The 17,214-nt window shown below is 44.3% G+C and overlaps 1 protein-coding gene across 10 annotated transcripts in view; it reads right to left on the bottom strand.

The window, feature by feature from the left end:
- CDK12 (cyclin dependent kinase 12) overlaps positions 1-17,214 on the bottom strand; it is a 104,102-nt gene that overhangs the window by 14,530 nt on the left and 72,358 nt on the right. For 2 of the 10 annotated variants that reach the window (XR_014019356.1, XR_014019361.1), the window contains 4 exons: positions 14,289-14,391; positions 13,701-13,841; positions 9,649-9,752; positions 2,969-5,692 (listed from right to left, as the gene is read on the bottom strand). The gene's annotated coding sequence lies outside the window, so the exon portion shown is untranslated. Of the gene's footprint in view, positions 1-2,968; positions 5,693-9,485; positions 13,576-13,696; positions 13,842-14,288; positions 14,392-17,214 lie in introns of those variants that run through there. The other 8 variants (XR_014019353.1, XR_014019354.1, XR_014019355.1 and 5 more) reach the window with 8 other exon arrangements.

Here is a 17,214-nt window from a genome sequence, read left to right as displayed (position 1 = left end):
AATGGTTTCTCTTTGTCTAAGAACTTCCAACCAAAAGACTGGGTATGAATAACTCCAGTTGTTTCAGTGATGCAGTGAGTCACTGTATGATCTCTATAATCCTCATCCCAGGTCCTAGCCTCAGAGTTTGTCTCCCTTATGGCTGGAATTATGAGGTAAATGGGGGAAACTGTTATGGGTCCACAGCTACTGGGACAGGCCAAGGGAGCAATGGCAACATCAACTATAAAAAAGCCATCCCTAATAGGAGCCAAACCTGTCTCCTGCAAGTTGGCATCTTTACCATTCATCACTTTGGGATCCACCTGTCAGCTTAGACTGGCATTTTTGCTTCCATTCTGCTTGCCCTGCCTCCACCATGACCCAGACACTGAGCCTACCCAAGGGTGTGTGTGTGTGTGTGTGTATGAAGGAACTGTAGCTCCCATTACTGAAAACAACAATAAAGTGCTATATCTCCATTACCCCTTTAGAACAGAGAGCTCGCTTGTCATGGATCTGTTTCTTCAGACCTCAGAGCACATTCCCAAGAAGGACCTTGAGCACTCATCCCCTGACAAATATCCAAAGGCTGGATCCTTCCTTCCTCATTCACCTGTGTGGGGAGATTGTTCAAGGCTCAACTCCCTTCAAATATGTTCTTATCTGCCAAAAGAGAAACAATTTCAAGGGCACATGCCATAGTGTCCCCTGCCCTGTGACAATGCTGCTCTTTTAATCTATGAACTAAAGTGGCTGTAGGGACCTCAGTTGACCCAGATTCCTCTGGTGCTCTCCATGTCTCCCATATCTCTGCTAGTTCTGCCTACGCTTTCTTCCCAGCAACATTCCTCAAGTGTAGAAAAGTCTCCTCCACTTAAAAGCAGATGATATTGAGGAAATAACTTACCATGAGTCTCAATTTTCTTCATCAACAAAATGGAGGTAATAGTAGTGCCATTCCCAAAGGATTAAGAAATTCAATAATTGTGAATATAAAACATTCAACAAGTTGGGCATAGTGTTACATGCTTGTAATCCCAGCTATTTGGGAGCCTGAGGCAGGAGTATTACAAGTTCTAGCTAGGTTCGCCTGGGCAAGTTAGGGAAACCCTGTTTCATAACAAAAAATATAAAGGGCTGGGGATGTGGATCAGTGATTAAATGCTCCTGGGCTCAATCTCTGGTACAAAAAAAAAAAAAAAAAAGCCTGGAGATGCTGCTCAGTGGTAAAGGACCCCTGGGTGTGATCCCCAGTATCAACAAACGAGGCTGGGAATATAGCTCAATGTTACAGTGCCCCTGGGTTCGATCCCCAGTACTGCATTAAAAACAAAACAAAACCCTCAGCAAACCAAGTGAAATGAGCTATTTCATTCACTGCTAGAAATTACAAAGTGAGAGAACTTAGCTGATGAGCAACTTAGTAATGGTAAAAAGTGTTCATACAAAAATCTATACATGAATGTTTGTAACAGTTTTATTTGTAATAAATAGCCAAAACTAAATCAGCCCAGATGTCCTTCAACAGGTAAATGGTTAAACAAACTGTGGTATGTCCATACCATGGAAAAAATAAAAGGAATGAACTATTGATATACATAAAAACTTGGATGGGTCTCTAGGGAATTAAGCTACATGAAAAGAGTCAATTAAAAAATTGCATATTGGATAATTCCATTTTTTATAACTTTATTTTATTCACTTATTATTTTTTTGTGTGGTGCTGGGGATTGAACCCAGTGCCTCACATGTGTGCAAGGCAAGTGTTCACTCTATCACTGAGACACAATCCCAGCCCAGATGATTCCATTTTTGAAATGACAAAATTTTAGAAGAGAACATATCAGTGGTGCAAGGGTTAAGGAGGGGATGGAGTAGAGAAATAGGTGTAATTTAAAAAAAAAACATGAGGAATTCTTGTGATGCTGGAACTGTTCAGCATCTTGACTGTAGTGATAGATATATGAACTTACACAGGTAATAAAATTATATAGCACTTAATATGCACACACACACATATACACACACTCACACATGAGTAAAACCAGAGAAATCTTTACAAGATTGGTGATTGCATCAAGGTCAATATTCTGATTGTGATATTATACTATAGTTTTGCAAAATGTTACCATTCAGAGGAAAGTGGGAAAAATGAACAAGGGCTCTCTATTATTTCTTACAACTACATGTGAATCTACAATTATCTCAGTTTTTTAAAAAAGCCATGATAAATCGTTAATGTTTCTACTAGAAATAAGAGGCAGAAGGGGCAGCCCTTGTGTTTCCTTTGTGAAATTCCAAAGAGGAAGATTAATAAATGTTATTCTCATTAGGGTAATCAATAAAATGATCATAACCATGGAGGGGGGATATTTGTATCTATTGACCCAGTAATTCTACTTCTTGGAATTTATCATTAAAAATACATTGTTTTATGTGTTCAGATATTCATTGTGATATTATTTACAGTAAAAATATCTAAGTGATTAAAAACGGGGGATAAGTCTTATAAATTATGGTGTATCTAGGTGATAAAATACTCTATAAATTTCAAACATACTTTAAAAATATACTCAATAAAATGTATAGCAGGCACTCAATAAATGGAATTTGCTTTTCTTGTTTTGGTATTTAAAGAGCTAATGTAGATAAACTTGACAAACTTTTGCCTGGAAAATGCAAGTTGTTGCTATTCTTCTAATGGTTATTTCTCCCAGTTCCATCCTGAATAAAGCTATACTTTCAGGAGAACAATGGCTAAGTGGCACATAAGAATGGCCCCTCTTCTGGCTAGCAAGGCATCAAAATGATTTCTTAGGGAGTCTGAGTCAAGAGATTGGGGCTACTTCCTTTCCAGAGGATTTATATTCCTACTCACATAATGAAGAAAATTGGGAACATTCTCCCTAGTACATGCATGTGCATATGTGCATGTGCACATGCATGTGCACGCGCACACACACACACACAAGCGCACACACACACACAAGCACACACACACACATATGGCGATAATTTCCAGGGAATCATGGAGTCTTTGAAGCAATGTCATCCCTGCGGATATAAAAATAACAGTGTTCTACTACATCAAGCACTGCTGATTGGGCACGTACTGAATATCTTACTGAGTATCTGGTACTATCCTTGGTGGTTCTTCTTCTTCTTCTTTTTTCAGTTGCAGATAGACACAATACCTTTTATTTTGTTTATTTCTATGTGGTGCCAGGGATTGAACCCAGTGCCTCACACATGCTAGGCGAGCACTCTACCACTGAGCCCCAGCCGCAGCCGCAGCCCCAGCCCCTTATCCTAGATTCTTTATAACATTATTTACAAAATTTTCACAGCAACCTTAGTGGTAGATGTTCATCTGCATATCGCAGACAAGGAAATTTGGGTTCAAAGAGGTGACTTATCAAGGTAGCTGGTAAGTGGCAGAGCTGGCACTGGAACCTAGGGCTGTCTGCCTCCAAAAAATTGTGATCTAACTCCACATACTACATTTGAAGGACTGATGAAGGGGCACTGTGTGGAAAGCGTGCTGAGACTGTCTGGAGGAGGCCTGGAAAAGTATCCTTGTTCTTCCAACTTAACTCATTGCAGGCAAAATAAAAAATCTCTGGAGAGAGAAGCAGGCCTATTCTAAAGTCTTTCATCCCATTAATAAGTTTTTCTGTTTAACTTGTATGCTTTCTGTTAAAATTCAACCCCTTTTCCTCTCTTCTGTTTCCAGTGAGGATGGTGAAGAGATGACACAGTACTCCTCCATGAAAGGTTCTAGGGAATAGTGAGGGCTTTTCTCTCCCTAGCTTTGTTGAGGCCATGCCTAGGATGCTTCAGTCTCCTGGGTCTTTTGGATCTGTCCCAAGGTATCAAGCTAAAAGACAAGCAGGAAGGACACACAAAAAAGAAGTAGCCCAGTCAGACCAAGGCCAGCTTGGAGTCTTTGGGACCTTAGTGCTGGGCCAAGAGTGAAGTTAAGGTGGGCAGTTTTTCCCATCAGGCTCAGCAGTGGGCTTAGTGTTTGACATCTACCCAGCTCTAGAGGTCTGGCTGGCATCTCTCTCCCCAGAGGCTCTTATCTATCTCAATATGACATCTCTATAGTTACCTTTCTCTCAGAAAGGAGGGGGCTGGGGATTCTGCCACTATATATTTCCCTTCCTTTTCAATATCAGCTCACTGTATATGGTGCAGGTCCAGGCAACCAAACTGGGTGCTTAGAGATGCTCATGGAAAGGAATAATTTTGTTAAGAGGATGCTGAGATCCCAGTGCTAGGTCCAAAGGAGCTCTTCTAGGATGTCAAAGCCAGGATTGAAGTTCTTTCTTCTTTTTTCTCCACATGAGAGATAGGAGGGCAACTGGGGCCTGAGACTGGACACACAGAATGGAGGGGTATGTCTCATTCCTCCCTCCCTCTTCCAGATTGTTATTCTACCTTGCTGGGGCCCAAGCATGCTCACTGCTCACTTTGGCTCCCCTTGGTCCATCTACCCTATGGACAGGAGAGGGTTAAAAGCATGGTATGGGCAAGCTATAAATTTCCCATCAGTGTAGGGAGAGCAGGATTGTTGGCAGGGAGGGGGGCAGGGTTGGGGGGGAGGGGGAGCTGGGGAAAAGCCAGGAGGTTGTCTCTAGGTAACAATAAACACTGCAAGCAAGGAGCAGCTGTTACACTTACTCTCTCTGCATCACAATGCTGAAATAACACTAATAAACCAGTGTGCCCAATGCACAGGCAGACATGCATTCAGGGCCGGGGCCCCAGTGTACACCTAGGGCTGCCCTCTGTTCCAGGGCAGGGCCCTTAATACCAGTGGACATATCAGTCCTGGCCTGGGTATACTTGTGGAAGGATGAGGACTGATGGGTTCTTCCCACCTCAATGGTATTTCAGGATCAGGGTAGGATAGCAGAGGCTAAGGATCCTGGGTTCAGATCCTGGAGGCGTTCACTGGTGGAAAGAATTCAAATGTTGGTAGTTCTCAGTTGGGAGCTGGGAAGAGAGGAAGAGAGTGAGAGAGAGAAAAGTACAGGGAATATAAAAGTATTTACCATGTCCTTTCAGACTGGAGAAGATGTGGTGGCCAGAAATGGGGTAGCTAATGGGAGGTCAAAGAAAAGGGAGCAGAGAAAGGAGTTTTAAGAAACAGGTGGATTGCTGGATGCAATGGTGCACATCTGTAATCCCAGTGACTTGGGAGTCTGAAGCAAGAGGATCACAAGTTCAAGACTAGCCTTAGAAACTTAGTGAGGTCCTAAGCAACTTAGCGAGAACCTGTCTCAAAATAAAAAATAAAAAGGGCTGGGGATGTGGCTTAGTGGTTAAGTGCTCTTGGGTTCAATCCCTGGCACCAATCAATCAATCAAAAAAGAGGAGGGATAAGCAGCAAGTGGTATAGAGGAGTTATTCTTATCTCTTCTGGGGATTAAGCCCCCCACCTACCTACACCCTAACTAATATACCCAGGCTCCCCCTCACAGTACCAATTTTATTCCCAGGGCAGGTGATGGGTAAGCTTAGCTCAGGACTAAACTTTATTATGGGGTCTCTCAACTTGTGCTGCCAGAGCGAGGAATAATATAGCTGATTCCATCTCCCTGCACAAAGAGTGATTGGTCTGTCTCTTTCACCAAAAAAAGCCATCTCTGGATCACCAGGAACAGTTGGGCAGAAGGCTTTTACCCTGGCTGAAAAGTAGAGCCACCTGCAATGAAACAGCAACAGAATAGGCAAGTGAAAATTCAGGCTTGGTCACAGGCCCCAGGACTAGGATCACAAGCATGGACAGTTGTCTTAGTCTACCTTCTGATCTCTTTCTATTATGATATTCAGCACAGTACTCTATCATCCCCTGATTAAAAAAGGATAGAAATGAATATTGCCCACTGGCCTGTGAGAGGGGAAGGCATCAGCACTTTTAAAGACCTGTGTTTCTGCACCTACTGCTCATTCTGAACCAACAGCCTGTTCTGCCAATCTAAATACCCTTAGCTGCTCCTCTCTGGTCCTAGGTGTCTCTTTCTAAGGAAGAAACTACTGAGAAAAGGTGATAATTCTTTTAGGTTCTGATCTTGTTGTAGTGGTTTTCTTTCTTTTTTTTTTTTTTAAGAGAGAGAGAGAGAATTTTTTAATATTTATTTTTTAGTTTTCGGCAGAAACAACATCTTTGTTTTTTATGTGGTGCTGAGGATCGAACCTAGGCCGCACGCATGCCAGGCGAGCATGCTACCGCTTGAGCCACATCCCCAGCCCTGTTGTTGTTTTTTTTTTTAATATTTATTTTTAAGTTTTTGGTGGACACAACATCTTTATTTTATTTTTATGTGGTGCTGAGGATCGAACCCAGCGCCGCGCGCATGCCAGGCAAGCATGTTACCGCTTGAGCCACATCCCCAGCCCCATTTTGGTTTGGTTTTTAATTTCTGAAAATGTAGAGTCAACTGGGTACACAATTCACTGGTGAGGCAGGCAAATGAGGCAGGGAGAAATAGTTGGGTGTACTTGGAAAGCTTTCTTCTGGAAAAAGTCCAGAGATACTGGGAGGCCCTAGCACATGTGAATGCCCAGTACTCCCTGTGCAATCCATAGATACAGTAAGGCAAGAATAACTGGCCTCTCCTTATGGGAAGCTGCTCCTCTAAGAATGTTCAGCTTCTCCTGCTCTCTTGTCTTCTCCCACTTCCTTCATAGCTAGGGTCTCTTCTCATCTAGATGAGATTTTCATCCACAGAGTTCAGAGTGGGGAGAAGGAGCAAAGAGAGTTCTAACAGGCCTGGGCCCCCTTCCCCTCTGTTGTTTTTATGAGCCACCCCCACTGCTGTGAGTCACTAGAACCTCAGGCTCTGCTGAGCTGCGAGCAGCCTTCTCCCTACCCCCTCCTCCAGCCAAGCAAAATGCACCCAAAAGGCCCCAGAGCCCACCATCTTCTTACCCATAGGGCCACAGCCTCTTTCATCCCTAATAATAGTAATCTGTAACACAGGCACATTGAGATGACTGAACACAGGAGTGTGAAAGACTACAGCATGTGCTCTATGCAGGGGCAGAGTGCTGGCTGCCGGCTCCATGGAGCAGGATAACCAGCCAGGAGAGCTGGCACACTCAGGCATATAGCCCTATAGGCATGTGAGGGGAAGCAAGAGAGGATGGGGTAAGGATGCTGTTTCAGGAGCAGGGAGCAAGTATCTCCTTTTAGCTTTCTCTCTGGCCAGTTTCTCTCCTTGGCTTCTCTCCTTGAGTGCTAATGAACACCATGGTACAGCCACCTCCGTCTACCCCTTTCTCTTCCTTTCCCCTTCTCCATAGCTTTGGGAATTATAGAGAAGGGATCTGCATAACAGCCTTCCAGGTGTCAAGGTAAGAGGTTCAGATTTCCAGGTCTCCCCCAAACCCATACAGTGGGAAAATGGGGAGGAGGAAAGGGGTCCCCTTAGAGTAAAAGTTAAACCCTAGGCCATTGCTGAGCATTGTGGCTAGTTCTTTTTGTCCAGAAGGCAGAGAATTCTGGGTACTGTTTTTTTCTACCTTCCAAACACTTCACATCTACCCTTCTTTTCCACAAAAGTCTCTGAACTTCTTCTGGACTCCAGGCTGTGGATCTGGAACCCTTGGCTAGACCTTGGGAATATGAGGTAGACCTGGTAGGGTTGAAAGAAAGGAAGCTCTATTTCTTTCTTTCTTTCTTTCTTTCTTTCTTTCTTTCTTTCTTTCTTTCTTTCTTTCTTTCTTTCTTTTTTTTAAGAGAGGGGCGCTTTTTTTTTTAACTTTATTTTATTTATTTATATGTGGTGCTGAGGATCGAACCCAGGGCCTTGCACGTGCGAGGCGAGCACTCTATTGCTGAGCCATAACCCCAGCCTGGAAGTTCTATTTCTTTGAAAAACACCCAGAATCTGGAGTGAGTACTTTAAGGGCCTTTCTGCCCCTTCCATATGCCCCCAGTATGTTGAAGTAGGGATGAACAAAGGACAACCATCAGCAAGAGAAAGGGTGGCTAGCTTTTTTTTAGAGAAAGCCTGCCATCCTCTCTCCTCCCTTACTGCATGCTCTTTTCCATTGCTCTGCATTCCAGAGTAGAAACAGCACCCACCTAATATATCCCCCAAATAATACTTCCTATAACTGTACTGCCTTACATTCAGCAGTCAACTCCACAAGTGGGACTATAGGACTCAGTTTCCAAATGTCACCTCTCCATCTTGTCTCTCTGCAACCTTCTACCTCATCTCACCCAACAGAAGAACCTTCTTTGCAGTCCCTGCCACAGTTCTCCCCCTACCAACAGCCTTGATACCCTTGGAAGCCGGCAGGGGTCCTAGAAGAATTCTTCCTAGTCTGTCCTTGGGGGACCTGAGGACCTTCTTATCTTGGCTGCAGTGGAGAAGGCAAAGGATCAGACAGACCAGGGGCAGATTCTGAGAGTCTAAAGGCAGGGCAGGATGAGGCTGGGGGCACTTACAGAGGCAGATCCTGCTCTTCCCCCAGGGCCTGCTCTTCCCCCTAGAGGAGAAAATTCTGGGGGTGGGAAAAAAGATGTGGGGGCATGAAGAATGTGACAAAATTTCCCCTGGCACTGCCTTCCAAACTTTGTGCCTAATCTTGCCCTTACCCCAAGTAAGCCTCATGAAGCACAGAACAAAGAATGTTGAATATTTTCAGGAAAGGGGAGGATGCCAAGAAATTCAGCTTTGGCAACCTGGTAGTAAAGGCCCCATTTGCCTTCATCCTTCCCTCTTTAACCCTAGCTCACAAACAGTGACAGAAGAAAGCTAGTAGGAATGGAGGAGGTTGGAAACTTGCTTTTCTCTTCCAGGGTACATGAACACTATGTGAACCAAATGGGACCTAACCAAGAGCCCTAGGGCAGGGTACTACATGAATTTAGGGGCTTTTCTAATTCAGCCTTTAGGGCCTTGAATTTGAATTCTGTCTCTGTTCTAGGCTTAGACATTGGACAAGAGGTATAAGACCACCCCTTATTATACTTTTTGGCATAACTTTCTCCAGTGGTTTATATTATAGCAGGGAAACTTGTGAGAAGATTTCTAACAAAGTTCCATATTTAATGTTGACTGGAAGATTTATTTCTAGGTTAAAAAGTTGGAGTAGGGGCTGGGGATGTGGCTCAAGCGGTAGCGTGCTCGCCTGGCATGCGTGCGGCCCTGGTTCGATCCTCAGCACCACATACAAACAAAGATGTTGTATCCGCCGAGAACTAAAAAATAAATATTAAAAAAAAAAAAAAAGTTGGAGTAATTGGTTCATTTCCTTCCCTTAGAAGTTAAGGTAAAATTCTGGAATGGGGACTAAAGGAAATCTGACTGCTTAGAATCAAGGGAATGGATGAGATGAACTATGAAACAGGCTATATAAAGAAAATGTCCCCCATGGGCTGGGGTTGTAGCTCAGTGGTAGCGCTCTTGCCTAGCATGCGTGAGGCACTGGGTTTGATTCTCAGCACCACATACACATAAATTAAAAAATATTTTTTTTAAAAAAAAGAAAGAAAGAAAATGTTTCCCAGTAATGCTCCATAGAAGATGCACTTGCTTGACTCCCTAAGTTGCTTCCCAGACTCAGGGGACAAAAACATGAGGCTTCAGGCAATGGAATATAGTGTCCTGCTGACTCTTCATTTGACTTTCCTCCCTCCATACCTACCTTTCCTTTCCCTATGTTCCCAGGAACTTTCTAAACCCAGGAACAAAAGCAGCTCCAAGACAGGATTCAAATGAATTCCCCTCTCTGGGTCTTGGTTTCCACATCTGTAAAATAATGGGGTCAGGCAAGATGAGCTCCAAGTTCCCTTCCCTGGAACAGAAAGGTTCTCTGATTCAGACCCTAAAAGACACCAGTCCTAGTTTGCATGCCATTTTGCATGTAACTTTGATGGCACTGTTTCAAGTCAAAATGTAGAAAGGCTGGGGATATAGCTCAGTGGTAGAGCTTGCCTAGCATGTGTGAGGTCCTGAGTTCAACCCCAAATATGGAGGTGGGGGGACACATACAGAAATATCTCTGAAATCTGCCTTTCTCTTCCCTCTCATCACAGTCTCTAGTTCCATGGTCCTTAGCTCTTGTACTTTCCTTCAGGGATCTCAAACCTCTGTCCCCACATTCCTTTCATAATTTTACAGCACTCCTTGGGATAAAAACCCAACTAGACAAAACCCCAGGGGCAAGAAAACAGCCTTACCTATTATTCTGATTGCAATTTTGGGCTCTAAGATTTGAGTCAACCAGTACAGTTCCATCCCTTTTGGAGGTCCTGGCAGGGGGGAAATCCTGGCACCTCTCCCCAGCGCCTCCCCTCCTCCTCTACCTTGCTATTCTCCATGCCAGAACGCAAAGTGGCCAGTGATTGATGGGCCCGAGTTCCCGGTAACCGCACCCAGTGGCCCAATCCTCCTCCCTTACCCAATCCCTCCCCTGTCCCTATTCAGAGATCAGATTGTCTCATGTTGGTCCCTGAGGTCCCATTAATTAAAAATACATCCAATTAAATGGCAGGTGAAAACGTGCTATTGGAGCTCTACACCCCCTTGCCCCAGCTTGGTCTCTCCACCCCCACCCCCCCTTCTAAGGCTCAGCTGTGCTTTGAGCTGAGAAAAGGGGGGGGGGAGAAAGAGGGAGAGAGTAGAGGAAGACATAGGGGTGGGAGTATGATGGGGGGGCTACTTGAACCTCTGCCAGGGTAGCATGTGCCAGCCTGGGAGGGTGGCACCGTGCCCTGGTGTCTAATTTCTGGAAGGTGTGAGTAGATTCAGTCAGCTGGGTACCCACCTCCATTTCCCTTAAAGGGGCAGAGGGCAATCAGAGGGTATGGTTAGCTCTGCTGCCATGCTTCTGGGCTTGATACGTGAAGGACAGAGTATAAATGAAAGAAGGATCTTAGAATGGTAATATTTAGGGGTTGGGAGGATCTGAGACTTCCATTCTTGGCATATCTCGGCTCATCCCCAAACTAGGAAGAAAATATAACAAGGAGTGAGGAGCCGGATGGGACCCAGGTGGCAGGGCAGGGTGATGCTCCTGAGTCTGGCTGTGCCTTTCCTGCAGGAAAGCTGAGAAAGACAGAGGGAGAGGGAGGGAGAGAGGGAGAGAGGAAGGAGCCATAATTTGGGTGGGAGCAGATGGATCAGATAGGATCAAATATACAAAGATGGATGTTCATGTGGGTACCATGTCCCTAAGTACTTAATGGGAAAGAGGACTTAGAGGGACCTGTTCTGTTTGCTCTTTCTTTAGGAAAAAAGCAGTAGCACTAGAGGCAAGTCACCTTGGCCTGGCTGCTGGCAGGCTGTGATTAGGACAAGCTCTGACCATTCTCATGCTCCTCCATACTTAAAGGGTCCCCAGATTTTTCCAGATTATACACCTGCCCCACCCCATCCCAAGCCCTCCAGCCCCAAGTGATACAAGGCTAATAGGCTCTTAGCACATTGAAGAGGAGTTAGAGAAGAAAGGATGATGAAGAGTGGCACTCAGAATCCAGGCAGGAGTGGGGGTGCTGACCCAGGGCCCCCGCCTGGCCTCCTTGGCAGCCTCAGTACCTCCTCACTTCACTTTAATGCTAATTGGAGATTTTAATCTGTGCTGCTGCTCTGCTCAGGGTGCTGGGGGGAGCGCCAGCTGTGCAGTAATTCCAGTAGCACCGACTGTTTAATCAAGCTGTCCTCCTGGGGAGGGGCCCTCAGGCATGGGGGGAGGAGGAAGAAGAGGACTTCTGTCATCTCCCTGAGCCTATTCAGACTGGAAGAGCTTCATGGAGACTGAGGGTCAATTGTGGAGTCCTCATTCCTGTAGAAGCCTATTGGCCATTTGGCATCACTAACAGAGCCATGACATTGCATAGGGTGGGTATGAGGCACAAGGACCAAAGCAGCCCCCTTTCCCATCCTGTTTTCTGATACCTTTTCTGGCTCAGAGCCTAGAGGTATCCTGAGTATATTCCAGCCACTCAGTCTAAACACATCTATTAGACTGTCATGAGTTCTTCAGGTCTGTGCTGGAAGAGATGATGGGGTGACACACTTTTTCAGTCTCCAGCCCCCCGATACTTTCTCACTAACAAAGACATTTGGAATACTTGTAAAATATTTTCCCCCCTAAAAACCATAGACACCCCCACCCTCTGGGCCAGAAAGCAATTGTCAGGAGGTAAGGGGACAATGGGGTAGACAGCTAGAACCTGTTATACCCTGAAGGAGAGAGCACCTGTGTGAACTGCTTAGTACCTGGAACTAGGGGCTTTCCAAGCACAACTGGAAGTGCACTGAGCTAGCAGGCCACTAGGGCAGTGTTTAGGGTCTTAAGTCATTTTAAAGAAAGAACAAGTGGTTCCAATTATTCTTCTGACTCCTTGGCCCTCAGCTCTCAGACTCTCTGGGGGTGTCTGAGAGGTCAAGGAGAAAGGGTACCCAGTCTGCTAAGGTGTGAGTTTTAATTGGTCAGCAGTGCCCTCGTGTGGCAGAAACCAAGACTGCAGCTGCCTAACTGGTATGGTTGCTTTGAGGAATCAGACATCCTGCTTGGCGGGTATGAGTTATAAATGTTGGTATTCTCTGTACCATCAAGGTAGCCCATACATACCTACTAGGTGACTATTTCCAGGGAAATTTCCTGCTTTCTAACATCTGCTTCAGCCCTCTTATCTACCCTGTTTCACTTGCTCTACTTCTAACTCAAAAGCATCTGCCTCAAGGAAAGCAGCACCTTGCTCAGTGAAGGTACTTGTTTGGGAGTGCTGCTTGAGCTATCTAAATTGCAGGAGTAAGAGGGATGCTGCTGAGAGAGGAAGCCAAGGGTCAAGAGGAAAAGATGATGTCACTCTAAGGCCTGATAGGCAGGAAGATGCTCTGACCCCCCTGACATTCTCTAAAGGCCCCAGAGGAGAGCTGACACCTGAATTCCAAAGAGCAATATCCAGCAGCTGATTCTTCCCTTCAGTCATCCATTTTCCATTTCCCAGGGAAGTCTGGGAATAAGTAGAGACAGAAAGACTCTGGGAGCTAAGATCCGAATCCTGGGAAACAGTCACCAGATAAAACACCTTTTCTTGAAAAGATCCAGGTACTCTACTAGGATGCACATCTAGGGATTCAGACTTCCAGCTCCCAAGAAAAGGACTGCCTCTCCCTTCCCCTCTAGTCTCAAAGACCATCTACTTACTGGTCCTTTCCCTTTTTAAATTTTTATTTATTTAATTATTTTAGTTGTTGATAGACCTTTATTTTATTTATTTATATGCAGTGCCGAGAATCGAACCCAGTGCCTCACATATGCCAGGCTAATATTCTACTGTTGAGCCCCAGCCCCAGCCCCATTACTGGTTCTTTTCTATACCCACTAAATGGGGGGAAAGGTTTTGAACTACAGAAAAAGGAATGGACATTTGATAACTGGAGGGACTTTCTGAAGAGAAGGGTTTGAAAGTTAGCAAGACAAGGAGTTGAGTCTTCTTGCTGGAGATAATAAACAACAGAAATACCATCAGAAAAGCTGGACACACTGCCACATGTCTGTAGTCCCAGCTACTTGGCAGGCTACTTAGCAAAGAGGATTGCTTCTTGGGTAACATAGTGAGACCTAGTCTCAAAAAAAAAAAAAAAAAAAAAAAAAAAAGAAGAAGAAGAAGAAGAGAAAAAAAACACATTACTCCCAGAAAGAAATATGGCCATATTTGGGATTAGGAGAAGGGAGAGCATACCTACCACCAGGCAAAGAGGACAAGGGTGGGCACTGGAGCCAGGTGTCCCACCTGCTTTGGGCATTGGGAATGGAGGAAGCAGGCTGCAGGCATCTACTTCTGGTATTTCACACAGTGTTCGGACAGGTGCAGTCTCCCATTGAACCTAGAAAGGAGGTGAAGAAGCTGGTTAGAGGAAGGGAGAGGGACATCAATATTTTATCTTGATTTGAAGGAATAGAAAATAGCTTTTTGGAAAAGAAGTATTTTGTGTATGATGGGGGTAGTGGGTGAGTGGGGCAGCCATCCTAAGGAGAGGGCTGAAAGTGAGTAACCACATTAGCATGGAGGAATCTCTATTAACACAGCTGGCCAAGAGGAAACAACAGGAATGAAATGACTGCTGGTGCCAAGAAAGGGAGTCACTTACTCTAGCTGGAAGAACTTGTTAACCCGAAGATAGGATACCAGAAAGCCATCAAATTAAAAAGCTAAGGAAACTCCTCTGGAGATCTCTGAGAGTAAGAAACTTCCCTGAGATCAGGGTACAGTGAGGCTGGGGGTATTCCATTTAAAAGAAGATAGTGACCTCTGATTGGCCTTAAGTCCCTACCTGGCATTAAGTTCTTGGAAGAGACTGAATTTGCCAGGTTCTGAATGCAAGGTGTCTGATGGATGTCACCGAATTCCTCAGGGGCCACCCCTACTACTGTCACCTGTAAAGGAATATGACAGGCTACATTAGACATGAGACAAGGGACTAGACACCAAAGAGGGTCTTTCGTCTTTAGCACAGGAAGCATGAGGTTGGCAGATAACAGTGAGAGTGGTGGCTGCCATTTCTCCAATTTCTTTAAACCTGAATTCCCCACAAGGTTTTAGATAAATTTTAAGCATGTTCCCAGAGAGTTACGTTTCCAGATTTCTGTCTCCCAGGTTGATAAAGACAAAACCATTGTCCCTGTATTCATAGATAGAGAATTCAACAAAAATAGAAGCTATGAAACCCAGAATTATAAAAGGCAACGAAGGTTAATGGTTAAAATTTAATATAAATTTTAGGCAAGAAGATAACTTGGAGATCACTCAATTTTTGATCAGATCACCAGCTTAGATTTGAGACTCTCTTGTCCATCACAGCTTCTCTGAGAAGGGCTCTGAGATACAAAAGGATCTTGGCTATAAAACAGAAGGACTTGGGCTAGGGCTGTAGCTCAGTGGCAGAGTGCTTGCCTAGCATGCGTGAGGCACTGGGTTTGATCCTCAGCACAACATAAAAATAAACAAATAAAGGCATTGTGTCCATCTACAACTATAAAAAAATAAAAATTTTTAAAAACCCAGAAAGACTTGTAGGACAACAGACTTGATGCAATTTGGGCAAGTAGGTCTATCATATATTCCCGGGGCAGATACAAATTTGCATGGGAAGCAATACCACATTTCCCCTATGCTATCAATTAGGGCATGATGGACAAAATGTAAAGAATATGTACTGGGATCTGTCTGTCATCCGCAATGTTCATTTTGCAGATCCCCTGCACCCCCTGCCAACTATATCCATAACTCTTATCTCCAAGCTGTCCAGTTGTGCCTTTCTCCCTTCAGCATTGTCCTCTCTGCTCATCAGTGGCTCCTGATTTCATATGCTCAGAGAAAGCATGGGACTGTGGATGTATCCAGGAGGGTTCCAGGAGGGGAAGTGAGACTTAGTTAGCCCAGAGTGAGATGATTTACAGAACCTGCCCTGCAGATTAGACAACTAAGCACACCATGTTGGGTTTAGGCCACCATGAGGCACCACTTTCCAAACAACTCAACACTAAAAAAATAAGGAGAGAGGTAATGCTCCCTTTACCCCCACAACTTTCCTGTAATCTGAGAGTATCTTATTTTGTTTTGGGTTCTCTAATCTAGTGTCATTCAGAGACCCCCCTTCTACCTTAATTTTCTAGCAGATGAAATATGTTTTCTTTCTACCTTCATTTTGATTCATTTCCCCCTTATTTTTGGAAAATAAAATAAATGCCACAAACCCGTTCCCTGTGGTAACTTAGTTCTGATACCGCTTGCTTAAAACCTAAAAGGTCAGAAGGATGATTCTTTTCAATATACAAAGGGGTCTGAGTTGAGATTTAGGATAATTCCTCACGTTGCCTTTGAGGTTCTTTTCTTCCAACCTACAGAGATAGTGGCTAAGTGTTCTGAAATTTGGAGTAACTCTGAGAGCATCAGGGTCTTTGGCTGTGGCTGCCATTTGCTTCCTAATGAAAAAGAGCTCTAATAAAAAGTGCTTAATTTGCATGTCATTAGATGTTATCCTTTAAGGTAAAAATATAAAAATGTTTTTCTATTAATGACTTTTAAACCTACCTTCCAATCTCTGTCCTTCCCCCTTCAAAATCTCACAGCCTTTCTTTCCTTTCCTGAGGAAGCTGAGGGTTTTCAGGAATAGGTGATTTTAAAGTTGGAGGCTCTATATTCATATAGGTTAAGAATCTGGCCTCTTGCATCTAGTCCTAGTATGGTTAAACCAACTGTGAGATTGTGGGTGAGGGCTGGGGATGTGGTTCAAGCGGTAGCATGCTCGCCTGGCACGCGTGCGGCCCGGGTTCGATCCTCAGCACCACATACAAACAAAGATGTTGTGCCCGCCGAAAACTAAAAAATAAATAAATATTTTAAAAATTCTCTCTCTCTCTTAAAAAAAAAAAAGAGAGGCAAACTTGAGGTGTAGTATTTAAAAAAAAAAAAAAAGAGAGATTGTGGGTGAGGTACTATGCCATCCTTAAACCTGTTTCCTGTTCTGTAAACTGAGAGCCTGGATTACCTGACCTCTTCTCTAGCTCTGGCAATGTATGATTCTCTAACAGAGAAGTCACGTCAAGTATCCATGCATTAGGAAGTGAAATATTCCTGCCCTTTACACCTCTCTGCACCACTTTAGAGAAGGTCCCCTGGAGTTGCCTCCCTTCCTCCTGCAGGTTTAACTGAAGGGACAGGTGAGACCCAGTAGGAGGCCTTCCTTTAAGTGCCAAACCCTTTCTATTAAGAGGAAATTAAGTGGGTTGGGGTTGTGGCTCAGTGGTAAAGCACTTGGCTAGCATGTGTGAGGTACTGGCTTCGATTCTCAGCAGCTCATATAAATAAATAAATAAAATAAAGATCCATCAAAACTAAAAAAAAAAAATTAAAAAAAGAGGAAATTAAGTAAGGAGAGAATCTATACTCTGACCCCGAATCTTGATAAAACAAAAGGCAGGTATGGGGCAGGAAGGAGTTTGATAAGCATGCCCTCATCTCAGATTGGGCACCCCCTCAACTTTGCCCTAGGGAGCCCCATGTAAGCAGTAGCTGCTAATCTAACATAACTGTGTAGATGGAATGAATAGAGCAAAGGACATGTAAATAATCCACAGCATTGACTTCAATATCCAATCAATACCCACACACTCACTATTTTCTCCTACTTTAGGCCTATAGGTATATATAAGAAGCCATAATGGCAAGGCACAAACCATTTCTGTCTTCCTCCTCCC

This window comes from Spermophilus citellus (genome assembly GCF_964194105.1).
Source record: "Spermophilus citellus genome assembly, chromosome: 17".
In the NCBI taxonomy this organism is placed as follows: domain Eukaryota; kingdom Metazoa; phylum Chordata; class Mammalia; order Rodentia; family Sciuridae; genus Spermophilus; species Spermophilus citellus.
This window is presented reverse-complemented; position numbering and strand designations above follow the sequence as displayed.